Source organism: Macaca fascicularis, chromosome 1 (assembly GCF_037993035.2).
Source record: "Macaca fascicularis isolate 582-1 chromosome 1, T2T-MFA8v1.1".
Lineage (NCBI taxonomy): Eukaryota > Metazoa > Chordata > Mammalia > Primates > Cercopithecidae > Macaca > Macaca fascicularis.
In genome coordinates, this window is record NC_088375.1 from 149070908 (window position 1) to 149085051 (window position 14144).

General features: G+C 41.3%; 1 protein-coding gene across 4 annotated transcripts in view; it reads left to right on the plus strand.

Annotated features, from left to right (window-relative positions):
* The window catches only part of DDAH1 (dimethylarginine dimethylaminohydrolase 1), a 255115-nt gene that overhangs the window by 3170 nt on the left and 237801 nt on the right, over positions 1-14144 (plus strand). The window lies entirely within an intron of this gene.

Sequence of the window (14144 nt, forward strand, 5' to 3'; positions counted from 1 at the left end):
TGTGTGTGTGTGTGTATGTATAATAGAGATGGGGTTTCACCATGTTGGCCAGGCTGGTCTCGAATTTCTGGCCTCAAGTGATCCACCCGACTCGGCCTCCCAAAGTGCTGGGATTACAGGCATGAGCCATAGCGCCTGGCCTAATTACCCATATATTTGAGGTCCGTTTGTTTACCCTTCTCTGAATCCCAGACTTATTCAGAGTCTGTGATGTGTCATGGCACAGTGCTAGGTACTGGTGACATGAAAAAGAGGATTTTAATATTGCACATCCCCTGGAGGACTCTAAGGCATATTGCAGAAGTGGGTACATAAATGCTGTGTGGATACTTCACTGCCTGAGAGGAGTTAGGGGGAACAACTAATCTGGGGCTGAAAGGATGAACAGGAGTTGGATAGCAGGGCAGGACATTTGAGAGGAAGGGAACAGGGCCTTGACCAGGCGTAACAACCAGTCTGATGCGCTGGACCATAGCATAGGATTCCTTCTGAAAACTGGCAAGAGATGTCAGTTGGGACCATCTGTGAATGGCCTTGCTGTCATGACACTAGAACTTTGCAGAGTGAGCCATGTGAGCTTTTTGCCTAGGTTTCCTTTTCTATAAGATAACAGGACCAGGCGCAGTGGCTCATGCCTGTAATCCCAGCACTTTGGGAGGCCGAGGTGGGCGGATCACGAGGTCAGGAGATCGAGACCATCCTGGCTAACATTGTGAAACCCCATCTCTACTAAAAATACAAAAAAAAAAAAAAAATTAGCCAGGCGTGGTGGCGGGCACCTGTAGTCCCAGTTACTCGGGAGGCTGAGGCAGGAGAATGGCGTGAACCCAAGAGGCGGAGCTTGCAGTGAGCCCAGATCATGCCACTGCACTCCAGCCTGGGCGACAGAGTGAGACTCCATCTCAAAAAAAAAAAAAAAAAGATAACTGGATTCTCCCAGCTTAGAGGACACACACTCAAGGGCCTGCCTGCACTTGACATCTAGCTTTGCTAGATGTCAGCCAGGTAACACCATGCCATGCCTCAGGATTAGTGCTGGCTGATATTTGGCCTCAGCCTTGGGAACCATGGGGACACTGGGACCATCTATGAGGGGCTGAATGGATACTAGCTGAAAATGTAGGTTCACTGTTTGCCTATTTTCTCATTTTATTTTATTATTTATTAATTTTGAGAAGGAGTCTCATTCTGTTGCCCAGGTTGGAGTGTAGTGGCACGATCTCGGCTCACTGCAACCTCCTCCTCCCAGGTCCAAGTGATCCTCCTGCCTCAGCACCACTAGTAACTAGTAGTAGCATGCACCACCACGCCCGGCTAATTTTTGTATTTTTAGTGGAGACAGGGTTTCACCATGTTGGCCAGGCTGATCTCGAACTCCTGTCCTCGTGATCTGCCCACCTTGGCCTCTCAAAGTGCTGGGATTGCAGACATGAGCCACCGTACCTGGCCTATTTTCTCATTTTAAGAAGAGATACTAGAGATCTGGATTTTTATGTGAAGTCTTCAAAATTTTAAAATGTTGGCATTTAATTACAATGTTAAAATGCCAACTAGGCTAATCCTTGGAAAACTCAAGAGGACAATGTTGATGGGTGCCAGTTGTGATCTCCGGACTGAATATCTGTAAGAATCTGTCCTGCTCCACCATTCTGTAACTCCCAGCCACCTGTGAAATTGTAGGGAAAAGCACCCTGGGCTCCATTTAATTGTCAAGTTGACTAGACTTTTTTTTGTTTAAGAATCAGGGCTGCTACTTAACTCTTGGTTGTAGGAATTTATATCCTATCAACAAAATTGGAATTGGTGGCTTTTTACAAATTTTCTGCTTCATCCACTCTCCAGCCACTACTCTGTCTCCCTCCTTCCTGCCCCTGAATTGATGTTGTAAGCAGCTGGCATCGCCTTGGCAGTAGTATAGGAAACACTTTTTTAGGGCATCTGTATCCCATGGGAACTCTATCTGTTTATTTCCTTCACCTGGCATCTATCCACAGGAAGCCAGCATTCCTAACTCCCTTACCTTACAGCACTTCTTGTTTTGTGATAACACAGAAACATTTTATTGGAAAGGACTGGAAGGCACCTCTCCCACCACACCCTGCAATCTATCTTCTAGAGATGATTGAGCAATATGAAATATAATAATTATAAGTCATTATCAAATGGGTTGGCTCCAGATTGAGAGAATCAGCAATTAACCTCTGCTTTTCATGTTTTATTTCTGGAGGTACCTGTCTCTTAACCGACCACTAACATCACACATAGCACATCCAGAATTTAGAAAGGATTTTCTCTGGCCACAGCAGGTGAGCACACAGATTCTACAGAGGGATTGAAGTGATTTATTTGTGACAAATTTTTGCAAGTCTTGGGGATTGAGTGTAAGGGAGTATTCAAGCAGTTGGACTTATGTGAAATAAGACATAAGACATATTTACTGCTCAGCCTGATGCCTGGCACATAGTAAGTGCTTAATAAATTACAATTATTCCTTCTGCCAAGCACCACCATTATCTTCACTTTCACTACAATTAACATAGAATGAGCTAGTCTTATTATCTAGAGAATACTTTCTATTCTTTAGAACTCTAGTTATAAAATCCATAAAATTCTTTGGTATATGGTATATAGATGATGTGATTAAAAGGATCCATCCAGCCAGGTATTCTGGCTGCACTGAGACACCAGTGACTATCTAAAAAACCACTCAAATGGTCTTACCCGTCATGGCACTGGGACTTTGCCTACAGGCAGTGGTGAGCCATGTGAGGTTTTGCTTTGGTTTCCTCATCTACAAGATGATAGGACTGCACCAGCTCAGGAGTGATGCACTCAAGTGCCCCAGGAATCAGAGTGGTAAAAAATGCCATGCCTGAGTGTTAGTGCCAGCTGACACTTGGCCTTAGCACTGGGGAGACATAGGGATAGTTGGAAGCACCTGTGGGGCCTGGGCTTTGCCTACTGTTGGCTAAATAGTTAGTATACACAATCTCATCTGATCTTTATAAACAACTCTGTAGGATATTTTATTTCCGTTAAAAAGATGAGAAAATTGAAGCTTTGCTAGATGTCAGTAATTGGTACAAGGGGCCAGGGTTGTTAAGGTAGAGCGGAATACCTGTTTCAAAGACCATTCCTTTCAGGGAGAGCATGGTATTTGTCCTTCATGAAATCTGCCTTAAAGTTCAGGAACTTACCTGCAACTTCTTGACTTCCCCTTAACAACTGACTGAATCTGTCACTTAAATGTTGTTCTAAATGTCTCTTTAGCTCATGTTTTCAGTAATTGTGGCCCATAGTTTCTTAATGAGAGTCTGGTAATAAACAAGTTAAACAATGAAAAAGGGTTCTCTCCATAGGGCCCTTGCCTGAGCTTGTTTCTATTTCCTCTGGGAGGAAAAAAGAAAGAGATGTGTCAGAACAGAGGTGAAACTTCTCAGAGATTGAGAGATCCGTCTACTGTAACTTAGTCATCACCATCAATTTTGTTACCTGAGGCAGGCAAAGCTGCCACCTCCCACAGCCTGTGGTTGTCCTCACAACAGAGTTACTAAGCACAGAGCCCTCCAGGCCCCTGCCAAGCACACCCAGTGTGTGCCTTAAGCAAGGTGTCCCTGAGTGTTGAATGTTGAGTGGGGTGGGGGGTGCCCAAGGTTATGGCAATAAAGAAAAAACATAGTGCCAGGTGCTTCTCTGAAATCATTTACCCCTTCTTTTGTAGTTAGGTTTTAGCTTTCAAAAGCCAAAAAAAAAAAAAAAAAAAAAGCTTGTAAACACTTCATTCTAAAAGGACAAAGGCAAAATGTATTGTATGCTTAAAATTTCCAAGGTTCTGGAAAATGTCTTTGGGAGAATTAGAAAGTGTAGACTATATGCTAAAGCGTTGCAGACCCAGAAGATAGATGATTCAGTTCATTCTAATAAACATGACATGTATGGCTTGCTTCATGCTAGGCAGCAATGCAAAGAGGAATAATATATGGACTTTGCTTCATGGCTCTAGCTGCCCAGGGGAGATGTAGATGCTTAAATAGATAATACAATACTGTGGATTACAGCTCTAGAAGCAGTGCAGCTTTGGGAGTACAGACAAGGGATGTCCAACTCTGAGTCTCACCCTTTAAAGATGTGAAGTCTTGTTAGTGTGTATATTTTTATGGCTGAGAGGGATTGGGCACAGTTATTCCCTAACATACACGTTCCCTTTGAAGCTGGGGACTGCAAGGAATGTGCACATTCCTGAGAGATTAGAAAACATCTAAAAGTGAGAACTTTCAGGTGAGCCTCTTAAAATGCATTGATTACAGGTGGGACCAACCCTTTGGGTGCTATTGAAAATTCTTATCATTATGGATCCTTCTTTCAGAAGGGGAAAGAGAAGGGAAGTGACATTTACAGGGCACCTGCCATGGACCAAATGCCTTACAGGTTCAGGTTCAGGAGAGCCCTCTGAGATAAGCTTTTTGACTTCTTTCTAAGCTTAGGGAATGAAGGCTCAGAGAAGTTAAGCAACTTGTCTGGGATCAGACAGTTAGAATGTGACCAAACAAGGATTCTAACCCAAGCCTGTCTGACTCCAAGTTCTGTCCCCTTTCTACATTTCTGCTATGCAGTCCTGATTCCTTGAGTTTTCACTCCCTTTATGAGTGCTTGCCATTTTTCTCTCTTTTTTTTTTTATTGTTACCACCACTTCGCCTTTATAGAGCCAGCCCTTTACACTTTCCTTAGCACTTTCAGATGCATTGATTTGAAGTCTTTGAGCCACTGGTGACTCTTTAGCTTTTAAAAAGAGGTGCAGATTAAAGTGAATGGGATCGTTGCCATCATGTGAACATTCCTGTCACCATCATTATGATCAGAGAACAGGCATGGTGATAACCTGCACTTATCTTTGCTTCTTTGCTAGGCACTGTGTAGAATGATTTAGACATATGGAATCTCTGTTTTCCAGGGACAGATGACAGATTCCAGAGGATATGGTGCAGTATAATTAAAAATAACTAAGGAAGTATGATTTTCTTATTTTGTGTTGGAAAAATGGATGGGAGTTTCTATGGGCAGTCTGAAGCTGCACTAGAGTACTATGCTGTAACCTGGAAGACTGCTCTGAGAAGGAAGTTAGATGACTATATGAAGAAGGTGTTAGACAAGTGCACTGAGATGTGTGTGTGTGTGTATGTGTGTGTGTGTGACAGTGTGTGTGTTGGAGGGAGGAGGTTAAGGATTAGAGGTATGGAATAAGCAAGGGAGAGAAGGCTCAGAAACAAAAATAGAAAGTATCAGGCATTAGGAGAAGAAAAGCTGAACTCTAGAGGCTTTGAGGCCACGTGGTAGGAAGAAAGAATGCAGGGGTCAGAGGGTACACTTGCTATGGTGCAACTCAAGTTAACCACCTAATCTCACGGGGTCTCAGTCTCGTTGGTGGTAAAACAGAAATAATAATATCTCAGAATTATTGGGAGGATGGAATGAAGTCTTGTTTCAGCTCTCCAGAAACTGAGATGTGCCCTACAAATGTTTGTGATCAGCGTCAGCTTGGTTTACATCTGAAGTTCCTGGAGAGCCTTTGGGAGGGTAGGGTCACATTCTGTGGTGAATAGAGAAAGTCAGCAGTCACTGTGAGCATGGGTTTCAGCGAGTGATAAGGAAGAACTGACTTAGCAAGACTAGGTTGTGGAACTCAAGGGAAGCTGAAGAACAGTCATTAATGAGGACATTCTCATGGATTCATTTCTTGTCACCACCACTAATCCAGACTCCCTCCACCTTTCTTTCCTCTGGGCTTTCTGCACTTTCATTGCTCTGCTATTTTGAATAGAGGAGAAGTCCTTGGGTCCCAGTTCAGGAAAAGCAACTAGAAAGGGCCAGCGTGCATAGCTGGGCCATCCTGCAAATGCTTTTTCCAAGAGCTGCAACCCTTAAAGCTGGGGACAGAGAAGGAGGTAGAGGACGAAGATGGGGTTGGAAACAAACTCAGGGAAAATTTCTGAAATGACGGAAAGTGAGAATTTAGACAATTTCTGCCTGAAATCACCTCTGCAGCTATTAGTTATTAACCCACCTAGAATCAAATGCAATTAATTTAGCACCATGTTGGAAAGCTTGGAACATGAACCATATCCTAGGGCCAAGGTTTTGATCCTTTGTAAAGGCTTCTCTTTTGGAACACAATTTGGTGTCAGTACATAGGAACTAACAAGTGTGCTGAGTTGTGAGTCATCAGCAGTCTGCTTTCTTCCAGAACATCGTGGGAAAAGGATGGGCAGACTGCTTCAGATAAAACCTGGACCCACTCAAACTCTCACTGTAGACTGGAAACAAAACAAATCAACTTTAAAAAGAATGTTTTAAAAATCTAATTGAACTCAGGAGACATAAGTCTCTGTTCTTTGGTTTCAATGTGGATCCGAAGTCTTGTTTTGTTTACTGTTCAGTCTTCAGGCAATCACATCAGGTGTTATTTACAACCCTGTAGCTTCTTAGGGGGTTCACATATGCCTTTTAAAGCACGTTTGTGAAATGATTGTACCATACTAGGGTTTGGGGATACAAAGATGACAGATGTGGTCCCTGACTTTGAGGACGACACAGTCTAGAGGAGTGAGAGCTTGCGTAATTAGTGTGTATATAAATACTATGCAATAAGTGACTTCATAAAGGTACAGTATACATGAGCAGCTTTAGGAGCCCTGCCTGAACACTGCCCCACACTGGGGTGAAGTCTTCTTGTCACACTGGATGGTGAGTGCTCTTGAGACTTCCAGTGCTTCCTCCATAAGGCTTGGAAGGGCAAGCTGTGTTTTTCTCTGCTTGGATATAATTTATTATGCTTGGACATAGTATCAGCAAAGACTTGAGGATGCTTTAATAAGGATCCTTTAATTATGAACTTGTGTTCATAAGGAGTTGCATATTTTTATTTTAAATGTCTTTGCACTTCCTTTTGGTAAGCAATCTAGGCTTCCTAATGTGCATAGCCTTTTGGGTAAATGTGTGTCTTCTGCTGTTCTAATGATAGCTAGTGGATATGTGAATTACATTCTTGGCCTTACTTGAAATGTGCAAGGTTTCTGTTGTATAGTATTAAAGGTGCGTCTGATTATTTGAAGCCCTTTCCTAGGCAGTGGGCACAGTAGATAAGAAGGGAGAGCATATTGGGTAAAATGACAGTGCTCCAGGATTCCATTACATTTAGTGGCATTTTGGGATATTGTTTTATTTGATTCCACTGTTGTTCATGATGTGTCATCTGTCTTTATTTCCTTTCCTTTGTTCACTTTGGGTTTAATTTTCTCTTATTGTCTAGTTTCTTAATATGGAAGCTGAGGTCACTGGCTGAAAACATTTTCTCTCTATTATAAGCACTTAATGCTATAAATTTCCTTCTACTCCTGCTTCAGCTGCATCCCACAAATTTTGACATGTTATGTTTTTATTTTCAATCTGTTTAAAAGACTTTCTAATTTCCTTTTTTATTTTTTATTTTTTTGACTCAGGTTATTTAGAAGTGTGTTATTTAGGATATTTGGATCTTTTCCAGATATGATTCTGTTATTTATTTCTAGCTTCATTTTATTGTGGTCAGAAAATAAACTGTGTATGACTTGAATTATTTTATACTTCTTGAGACTGGTTTTACGACCCAGAATATAGTCCATCTTGAAAAGAATGTCTAGTCTGCTTTTGTGGGTGGAGTGATCTATACATGTCAGTTAGGCAAAATTGTTTGATAGTGTTGATTTTTTTTGTCTACCTATTCTTTGGAATTGAGAGGGGAGTATTGAAATCTCCAACCACAATTATTAATATGTCTATTTTTATTTTTAGTTCTCTTAGTTTTGCTCGATGTATTTTGAACTTATGTTGTTAGATGGATAAACATTTAGAATTGCTATATCCTCTGGATAAATTGCCTCATCTGTAATTATGAAATGACTCTTTCTTTTCATAATTAGTCTGTTTTCACACTGCTAATAAAGACGTACCTGAGACTGGGCAATCTACAAAAGAAAGAAGTTTATTGGACTTATAGTCGCACATGGTTAGAGAGGCCTCACAATCACAGTGGAAGGCAAAAAGGAGCAAGTCACATCTTACGTGGATGGCACCAAGCGAAAAGAGAGCTTGTGCAGAGAAACTCCCTTTTTTTTCTTTTTTTTTTTTTTGAGACGGAGTCTCACTCTGTCACCCAGGCTGGAGTACAGTGGGGCGATCTCAGCTCGCTGCAACCTCCACCTCTCGGGTTCAAGCAATTCTCCTGCCTCAGCCTCCGAGTAGCTGGGACTACAGGTGCGTGCCACCACACCCGGCTAATTTTTTGTATTTTTAGTAGAGACGGGGTTTCACTGTGTTAGCCAGGATGGTCTCGATCTCTTGACTTCATGATCCGCCCACCTCGGCCTCCCAAAGTGCTAGGATTACAGGCGTGAGCCACCGCGCCCAGCCAAATCTCCCATTTTTAAAACCATTAGATCTTGTGAGACCCATTCACTATCACGAGAACAGCACAGGAAAGACCTGCCCCCATGATTCAGCCATCTCCCACCAGGTCCCTCCCACAACACATGGGAATTATGGAAGCTACAAGATGAGATTTGGGTGGGGACACAGAGCCAAACCCTATCATTGATGATTAATTTTATGTGTTAAATTTGACTGAGCTACAGGGTCCCAGATGTTTGCTTGAACATTCTGAGTGTGTCTGTGCGGGTGTTTTTGGATGGGGTTAACATTTGAATCAGTAGACTGAGTAAAGCAGATGGTGCTCTCCGATGTGGGCGGGCCTCATCCAATCAGCTGAAGGCCTGAATAGAACATTAAGACTGACTCTTCTGTACGAGGTAATTCTTTCTACCTGATTACCTTTGAGCTGGGATGTGAGGTTTCTTCTGCCTTCAGTCTCAATCTGACACATTGATTCTTCCTGGGTTTCAAGCCTGCTGGCCTTCGGGCTGGAACTATACCGTCAGCTCTCCTAGGTCTCCAGCATGCCAACTGCAGATCTTGGGGTTTGTCAGCCTCCATACTCACATAAGCCAGTTCCTTATAATAAATCTCTCTCTCCCTCTACACATACACACACATGCACACATGTACATACACACACACATACATACATAAATTTTTCTGGTTCTGTTTCTTTTGGAGAACCACAACTAATCTAATACAACTTCTTTATCCCTAGTAATATTCTTTGTTCTGAAATCTAATCCCTATTCTAATTTTCTTTTGATTAGTATTTATATTCTATTTGAAAAATCCCTTTGCTTTTAACCTACTTGTGTCTTTATGTTTAAATTAGGTTTCTTATAATTTGGGTTTTGACTTCTTATTCAATGTGACATTCTCTACTACTTTATTTTTCTTTCTCTTTTTTTTTTTTGAGATGGGATCTCACTCTGTCACCCAGGCTCACTGTAACTGTCACCTCCCAGGCTCAAGCCATCCTCCCACATCAGTCTCCTGAGTAGCTGGGACTACAGGTATGCACCACCACACCCAGATAATTTTTTGTAGAAATGAGCTCTCACTGTATTGCCCAGGCTGAACTCCTGGGCTGGAGCAATCCACCCACCTTGACCTCCCAAAGTGCTAGGATTACAGGCATGTGCCACCTCACCTGGCCCATTCTCTACTGTTTAATAATGTCTACCTTTTCTTCCTTTTGGGGATTGAATTGTTTTATTATTCTGTTGTATTTCCTTTTTTATTGGCTTATTAACTATAAACTATAACTCTTTGTTGTTGATTTTTGTTTTTGTTTTTGTTTTTTTTCGAGACAGAGTTTTGCTCTTGTTGCCCAGGCTGGAGTGCAATAGTGTGATCTCGGCTCACTGCAACCTCCGCCTGCTGGGTTCAAGCGATTCTCCTGTCTCAGCCTCCTGAGTAGCTGGGATAACAGGCACATGCCACCACGCCCAGCTAATTTTTGCATTTTTAGTAGTGACAGGGTTTTGCCATGTTGGCCAGGCTAGTCTCGAACTCCTGACCTCAGGTGATCCACCCATCTTGGCCTCCCAAAGTGCTGGGATTACAGGTGTGAGCCACCTCACCCAGCCAATATTTGGCCTTAAACATCCAATTATCTTTAGAAAGATATACAAAATGAGACAAAAGTCTTTTATATTTACCCACATATTTACTATTTCTAGTGCTCCTTATTCCTTTGTTTAGGTATTATTTTTGCTTCTGCCTGAAGCACTTCTTTTAATGTTTCTTGAGCAGGTGTGCTGGCGATGGATTCTTTTAACTTTTGTATATCTGAAAAACTTCTTTTTTTATTTTATTTTTTTCAACTTTTTATTGTGAAATAATATAGGCTCATAGGAAGTCACAAAATAGTTCATAGAGTCAATCTCATGAGCCCTTCACCCAGCTTCCTCCAAGAGTGGCATCTTATCACTAGTACAATATCAAACCAGGAAGTTGACATGAGAGCAATACTAATAACTAGACTACAGGCTTTAATAAGGTTTTAACCAGTTGTTTTATGCACTCATTTGTATATTCACCTTAATTTTTGGAAGATATTTTTACTGGATCTTGGACTTCTAGGTTGGCAGTATTTTCTTTCATTGCTTTATAGCCCTGCTGCTTCTGGCTTATGTTGTTTCCGATGAGAAGTCAGCTGACATTCAAAAATGTGTTCTTCTCTATGCAACTTTTGTTTTGTTTTGTTTTTACGGAGTCTCAACTACAGAGTCTCGTTCCATCGCCCAGGCTGGAGTACAGTGGCATGATCTCAGCTCACTACGAACTGTGCATCCTGGGTACAAGTGATTCTCCTGCCTCAGCCTCCAGAGTAGCTGGGACTACAAGTGTGTGCCACCACACCTGACTTTTTTTTTTTTTTTTTTTTTGTATTTTTAGTAGAGATGGAATTTCACCATGTGAAGCCAGGCTGGTCTCAAACTACTGACCTCGTGATCCACCTGCCTCGGCCTCCCAAAGTGTTGGGATTACAGGCGTGAGCCACTGTGGCTGGCCACAATGTATCTTTTCTTTGGCCGCTTTTAAGAATTTCTCCTTTTTTTTTTTTTTTTTTTTTTTTTTCTTGAGCTATCATCTTGCTCTGTCGCCCAGGGTGGAGTGCAGTGGCGCGATCTTGGCTCACTGCAATGTCTGCCTCCTGGGTGATTCTCATGCCTCAGCCTCCTGAGTAGCTGGGATTACAGGCACCCACCACCATGCCTGGCTAATTTGTTTGTATTTTTAGTAGAGACGAGTTTGTCGATGTTGGCCAGTCTGGTTTCGAATTCCTGACCTCAAGTGATCTGCTTTCCTGGGCCTCCCAAAGTGCTAGAATTACAGGCGTGAACCACTGCACCCGGCTTTATTACCATTTTTAAGCTATTTGTGATGTGTCTTGGTGTAGTTTTCTTCATGTTTCTTGCACTTGGTGTTCTTGGATCTGTGAGTTTAAATTTTTCATGAAATTTAAACAAAAATTTCAGGTATTATTTTTTCAAATGTGTTTTGGTCTCACTACTACCCCTCTCTGCACTTCAAAGACTCCAGTTACATATATATTAGGTCATTTGAAGTTTTCACCAGCTCACTGGAACTCTCTTTGTTTTTTACTTTTAGTCTTCTCTTTTTCCCTGTGTTTCATTATGGAAAATTTCTAATGCTATATATCAAGTTCATTAATCTTTTATGGGAGGTATATAATCTGCTGTTAATCACATTGATTATTTTTTTTATCTCAGACATCATAGTATTGTTTTGTTTTGTTTTGTTTTTTGAGATGAGTCTTGCTCTGTTGCCAGGTTGGAGCTCAATGGTGCGATCTTAGCTCACTGCAACCTCCGCCTCCCGGGTTCAAGTGATTCCCCTGCCTCAGCCTCCCGAGTAGTTGGGACTACAGGTGCATGCCACCATGCCCGGCTAATTTTTTGCGTTTCAGTAGAGACGGTGTTTCACCATGTTGACCAGGATGGTTTCAATCTCCTGACCTCGTGATCTGCCCAACTTGGCCTCCCAAAGTGCTGGGATTACAGGCGTGAACCACCACGCCCGGCCCTAGACATTGTAGTTTTAACTCTAGAAGCTTGACTTGGGTCTTTTAAAATATCTTCCATGTTGCTACTTAGCATGCTTAATCTTTCCTTGACCTTTTTCAATATGTGGAATATAGTGAAAATAATAACTCTTAATCTCCTTAGCTACTAATGTTATTTCTGAGTCTGTTTACATTAATTTTTCTCCTAATTGTAGATCATACTTTTCTGCTTATTTGCATGCCTGGTAAGTTTTGAGTGGATGTCATACATTGTGAATTCTACCTTGTTGGGCGCTAGATATTATATTCCTTGAAATATTCTTGGATTTTGTTCTGGAGCACAGTTACTTGGAAACGGTTTAATGCTTTCAAGTCTTACTTTTAAGTTTTGTAGAGATCAAAGTGGCACTTAGTTTAGGGCTAATTTGTCCCCAGGACTGAGGCAAAAGCTTTCTGAATATCCCACTTGCTGCCCCATAATTTGTGAAGTTTTCCACTCTGGCTGCTGAGAACACAAAATATTCCCAGCTCTTTGTATGTCGCAAGAATTATTTCTTCTGCTCCTTTTAGGCAGTTCTTTCCCCAGCCTGGGGTAATTTCTTCATCTGAATGTACTGAACAGAACATAGTTGAAGACATAAGGGGTGCCCTTTTCAGATCTCTGGAGCTCTCTTTATGTAGCTCTTTCCTGTCCAGCACTCTGCCCATTATCTCTAGACATACTTGCTTCACCAAACAACTAGCTCTCATCAACTCAGGGAGACGCTAGACTGCCTGGGTTCCCCCTGCCTGTGCTACAGCCTAGATCTGCTTTTCAAGTAGTAAGCTGGGGTAGTTGTAGGTCTTGTCTCGTTTCCCCACTCTAAGCAGTCACTATGCTGTGCCATTTGATGTCCTATGTATGAAAAATGTTGTTTTATATAATTTGTCCAGTTTTATTATTTGTTTCAGGCAGGAAATTCACTGTTTCTCCATTGACTTCTACTTGAAAGTAGAAGTCGTGCTGTTGGAATTTTGCTGAAGAAACTGTATTAATTCCTAAGAGCTGCCATATTGTAAACTGCGTGGCTTAAAACAACAGAAATGTATTATTATTTCACAATTCTGGAGGCTGGGAGTCTGAAATCAAGGTGTTAGCAGGGCCATGCTACCTTCAATGGTTATAGAAAATAATTCTTTCTTCTAGCTTCTGGTGGCTTCCAGCAGTTCTCAGTGTTCCTTGGTTTGTGTATGCATCACTCCAATATCGACTTCCATCTTTCCATGGCCTTCTCTTCCATGTGCCTGTGTCTCTGTGATCAAATTTCCTCTTTTTATGGAAGGGCACCAGTCATTGGACTAGGTCCATCCCAATTCAGTATGACCTCATCTTAACTTGGTTACATCTGTAAACAGCCTATTTCCAAACAAGGCTACATTCCCAGGTACTAGGCATTAGGATTCCAACCTATTTTTTGGGGGGACACAACTTACACGTAACAGAAAATTTATTCTTCTTTTTGATTAAATCATATTTTAAAGGGAACAAACGTGACTGGTCTTTGTGGTAAACTACTAAAAATGTCCTGCATTATTAGTTTATCTTTAAATATCCTCAAGTATTTATGAAAGTCATAATAATTTATAAATCAACTTCATATCTATCTTTTCTTAAATATGATTTGTTAATACAGTGAGATTGTTGCATTAAAATTTCTCATATCTTCTGATTTCTTTAATAAAGCCATTGCATATTTTTTGGCCTTCTGTCTATCTCGGACCTTAAGGATTATTAGGGATTAGAAGGGGTTCAAACTTGAAAATGTAGTAATGAGCTACTGTGATGCTATCATAAAAGTAGCTTCTTACCTAATAATAAAAATGTGTAGTCAATTATGGCTTCATTATCTGGAGGAATTAGAAACAACTCTGTCAAACATGCTGACCCTTGATGCCATTTACAAATTCTTCTTAGAAAGAAGCTGCAAAAGGAATCATTCACCTACTAATCCAACATCCAAAAATGTTTAGTCCCATGAGCTAATATCATTAATGACATAAGCACAATCAAAATTAGAATAGGAACCATAAAAGTATATGTTCTAAGTTGACCTTCCTTTGGGTGACAAGTGTTTAGTAATGTCCATGGATTCCCTGGCTTTC